Raw genomic sequence first — 5,374 nt, forward strand, 5'->3', positions numbered from 1 at the left:
TAATATAGATTAATAACCTGATGTAGTATCTAAATAGTTTTAGTTTTATTTAATACTGTAAAAAAGAGGATATAATAAGTATAGAATCATGCGCGGGTATGTATTTGATGTTGTGGTATATAAATATCTATAGTTTAATCTGATTAGTCTCTGACTAGACAAAGACTAATCTTAGGTATACCACCCTAATGAGTACCATCCTATTAACTTGCTATGTAGCCCTTTAGCCTCTAGATAGAATTAGTTCAACTATTTCGTATTATTACATGATAGCCTAACGCCTTTTTTAATACGGTCTAAGTAAGTATTTCCCTTTCTATATCTTCTAATAAACTACATTATATAATATCCATAAAGTTCGTATAATAAGGACCTATGAGTTTCGAGACAGCAAAACTAATCTTATTACCACCTATATCTCCTATTAATTGCTATTTAGCTCAACTATAATAATATACATAAGATAACTAACGCTCTTAACGGCTAAGTAATTTCCCTATACTCTCTAGCCCTGCTAAACGACTAGGCCCAAAACGTATAATTCTTAAACTTAGTCTAAAAGCTAGTAAAGGATATTTACTGGCTTACTGCCGAGCCACTTCTAAGCACACACTAACGCTATTACAGACGCAAAATATACGCTTTTATAGGAAGGACGTTTAACCAATAGTTTAGAATTTAGGAAACACTACGCCTATATTAAGCCGTTTTAAGCCATAGAGCTAAATTAGATCTTATTTTATATCACTATAGATATAAAGAAAGACTTACCTAATCCCCTAGCTATCTAGGAGCTACCATATAATATATATCGCGTCCGTTATAATAAGGAGGTATAGCCAAGTAAAACGAACTGAGAATGTTAAGGAAAAGAATTACCTAACTCGGATACGTAAGTATAGTAATATTCTATACCTTTAGGCAAAGCAACCATATTAAAGGTTTAATTTAGATTTTAGACTTTAGAATTGATCTAAACCGCTTGCATTACTGGGGCAAAGTAATATTAATATTATACTACGATTGGGCCGTCGGCTAGGGGAACTTTTAGGAAGGCTTCTAAAAAACTGCCTTAACTATTACTACCTTAACCATCTAAACTAACGTAGTGGCAAATATTGTTATTTCAAATACCGTTTAAAAAAAACTTTGTTAAGGTAGTGAATCCTTCGGCTAATTTATACAGACCTATTATGCAGGACCTACCCAGCGTTGCTTAATTATTTTGGTAAACTAAATTAACTTAAGTAATAATCTGAGAACCTCTAATTGATCGGCGTTCGCTTTTACTGCCCGCTTGGTCCTACGCCCTCGTAGACTTTTAGGAACTTCACTTTATATATACCCTTCTATCGGTCGTAGGCATTACGTCGTATACGAAGACTATTTCTTAGAAGGGTCTATTAATGAAGATCCAAAGTTAAGGAAAAGGAAAGGAGAGGACAAGTAGTACCGCTTAAAGATTTATACAATCTTCGAGTCACGTAACCGCAACCTACGGCAATCTGCCATAATCTACTACAATTTGCCAATACCGTAACACCTAGAGGTTGCGCTATAGTAGAAATTAGTAGAACGAGTTTCTCTTAAGTACTAAATATCGCCTTTATCACCTCTATTATGTACATTTTTTTTAAGCGAGTAGTACTCCCCTACCCCCAATGCTATGTGGCCCAGTGTCGTACAATACTACTAAGGTAGCGCCTTATCGGGTAGTAACGATGCCTAACTCTATAACCCCTTTATATAGTGCGGCGTCAGTCCTTATAAACACCTTACTATTCTTTTCAATACCCCCTAAATCTCACCCTAATTTATTTTCTTTAAAATGTACAAGCAACGTTGCCATTATTATTAAGGGTGTGACCATCTAAATGCCTATAATTACGTTAGATATTCAGTGGCTCTTACACGCCCTAACCGAACCCTTTGTATGCCTATAAGTGGATTTATTTAAGATCTTCTACAAGCCCTTAATATACAAGACCAAGACTTAGCTAGTTTATATCCACCTTATTCCGGCCTAACTCCTCTAAGCTCTTAGGGTTCGCAGTAATCATATCTAAATACGTACTTAGTAATAGGTATAACTAAGGATTGGGTGTAACGTATATAACTTTAGCGCTAAGGACTTAATAGATAGCTGGCCCGGTTCGGGTAAGGGTTACAATAGTGGCAGTATTATGGGTTTATGAGGCCCGGAGTATACGATTGTAATAATTAATACACCTCCTACCTTATAACACCTTAGGAGATGGGCTTAAAGGGTAAAGTAGGATGCGATAATTGCTGGGGAACTATCTAAGAAGAATCGTTACTTGCACTTATACAGACACCCTATTATTAATTTATAATAGGTGTCTATTAGTCCTATAAGTAAACTAATCCTACCACTACCTGAGTCTCCTATTAGTTGCTATTCGGCTGGGCCATTATAGAGTGTACGTGCGTAAGGTGGCCGAAGCTTCTAATAGCCAAGCAATTTCCCTACGCTTAAAATCCCAAACAACTAGAGGCCAACCCCCAATCCATACACCACACAATGTTAAACCCCCCTAGTGCTAAACACTAGCCAAAATGTGTAATTCTCAGACTTTAAGTAAATGAATTTACTGGTTGGGACCCTTCCGAGTACACCGACGCCATTAAGGCATATCTCGCCTTTACAGGACGTTTAACCGATAATTTAGAATTTAGGAAATACTACTCCTATATTAAGCCGTTTTAAGCCCCAAAGGTAAACCAAACCTCATTTTATATTACTATGGATATGGAGACAGACTTAGCCAACTCCCTAAATATCTAGGAGCTACCATATAAGATATATCGCGTCCGTCGTAATAAGGAGGGGAAGTTATAAGGCTAGTACTCCCTCTTTTATAAATTAGCTAACTTAGTATATAGCTAAGTAAAGCGAATTCAGAACGTTATTAAGGAAAATAATTACTTAACTCGGATACGCAAGTACACTAATGTTTTATTACCTTGGGCAAAGTAGTGATATTAAAGGTTCGATTCGAATTCTGGACTGGTTTTGGCCTTATTTTTATAACCAATCTAAACCGCTTATATTACTGGGGCAAAGTAATATATTAATATTGTACTACGGTTGGGCCGTTAGCTAGGGGAACTTTTAGGAAGGCTTCTAAAAAACTACCTTAACTATCTAAAGTGACGTAGTAGCGAATATTGTTGTTGTTTGCGGTCCGTAATACTATTTGCTAGCCTGTTCTTATAACACTTAACGCTTAAGCCCCCACGTCTTATAGACTTTTGGGGAACTTCACTTTATAGGTCGTATACCAGGACCATTTCTTGGAAGGCTTTTCAAATATTGCTTTGTATATTGCCACCTAGCGAGTGCTCGGCATGGTCTATATAATGCGTATATAAGTAGGTTTTAAGGTAAGTTAGCAGCACCCCCGATCTGTAAGATATGTAAATAAATACGCCGGAATTAGGGAGATGGTTAAAAAGATCCGTAAGTAGGGATAAAAGACAATGTAGTATGGCTGGGGGGGGAGAGAAGAGAGGTTATATATAAATGGATTTATATCGCGTTCTTAAAGCGTCTTACGATGCCTTCTATATTGCAATTTTATTCTTTTCTATTTTTTTTTCCTTTTCGTTCCCTATTTTAGGGGGCTAGAGTATATAAGCTAGAGAGAAGAGAGAGGCTAAGAGTTAGTGCGTTAGGTTATGGCCGAAATTAGACATTCGGCGCTGCTAAATTCCGGCATATTAATACTTTTGGCAGAAAGGCGATATTCCTCTAACCGCCCGGCTAGATGCCCGGTAGGATGAATTTAAGGGTAAAAATATTTTTAGTATATTCCTAGGCCAACCTTATATAAATGATTTGTAAATTCTAGCATTCCAAATCCTCCGAAGTAAGAATAGTAGTTCTCCAATAACTTAAATTTTGCTAGAATTATACAGTATGTGTTAAGACGTTATCGCTTAATTTCGCTGCGCAGCTATCTACAAACAAAGGGGAGAAGATCCGCTTTAATTTAAGCATTATATAAGATGCACGAATGTCCCACTAGGCGGTCCTCTTTGTCCTCCGCCACGAGACCGCGAATATATCCTTTAAGAAGACGACGACAGCATTAACTATCCCGAATGCCGAGGGGAGACGCCACCTGAAACTCCCTAGGAGTATATAACTTCTAGCTTAGGGCAACGGTAAGAATTATAGAGACACGGATAAACACGTCCTGTGTTAACATTAGATATCAACGCACTTTATAGTGTTTACGTTAATAGAGTTAAGAGCTGTTCCAATCTCCCTTACTGCTAGCTACTTATCTGTTTATGCCCGAGAACTTTTAAGCTTATCTTCGTTATTATAATGTATCAAGTTTTAGTTTCGCCACTAATTCTTACTCCTGTCTCCCTCCCTAATAGAAAGTATAGCAGTACGCTTTTGCTTTCTCAATATAACGTTCTCGAGGGATAAACAGCCTGTTGTGATATATTAGCCCATTATAGATGAATGTAATGACCGGTTAATATACCATTGGTTTTCTTGCTAAGACACTAAGTATACTGCATATAGAAGAGAAAGCACTTCGTCTCTGCTTAGGCGGCTTTGAACGTTAAGGTCTAAAACGAACCACTTCTATATAGGTTTATCCGTGTCAAAATACGGAGGTATATATATGTAGTTGTAAGCTAAAAGCTGCGGTTTATAACAGTATTACCGGTTAAGGAATTGACGATAGAATATGTCTGCAAGAGTATTATAACGGTTTTAAGGGTATTTGGGCAGGTCCGTTATACAAATCTAAAGTATTACCCAAGCTAGATTAGTGCTAAAGTCATCCATTTATATCTTATTAAAGAGTAGTTGCGTAAGAGGAGACATCTCAATACAGTATATACGACAGAATAGTGTAACTTAAACGGGAAAGTAACTAAAATTTAAGGAAGTTGATTTTGTTGCATTCTATCGCGGCAGTTGGCCTATGCGAGGATATTAGTAGGGTAAAACTGCGCCGACCAAGGTCTAAAAACCTAGTTATCCGCGCCGACGCTATAAAGGTGATTTTAATAGCAGTGCACACATAAAGGGCCTTTTCTCCTATACTCGCCATATGGCGGTATAGAATCGCCGGCATATTGTATTAATCCTGACTAATTCTAGACACCTTATTTAACCAATTCAGCCTCTTTACGCAATACTTTTCTCGTTACCGACCTCCTTACTTTAGCTACGCGCGCTACGCTGCTACTAATATAAGGACTTTTAGGAAGGCTTCTAAAAAACTACCTTAATTTGCTATCTACTATCTAGGTAACAATCCCTCGGCTTAGCTAGCGCCTTAGTAACTAGCCTATATATTTCTTTATATCTTTCCTTCTCCTTAGC

The sequence above is a fragment of the Cenococcum geophilum genome (genome assembly GCF_001692895.1).
Source record: "Cenococcum geophilum 1.58 unplaced genomic scaffold K441scaffold_36, whole genome shotgun sequence".
In the NCBI taxonomy this organism is placed as follows: domain Eukaryota; kingdom Fungi; phylum Ascomycota; class Dothideomycetes; order Gloniales; family Gloniaceae; genus Cenococcum; species Cenococcum geophilum.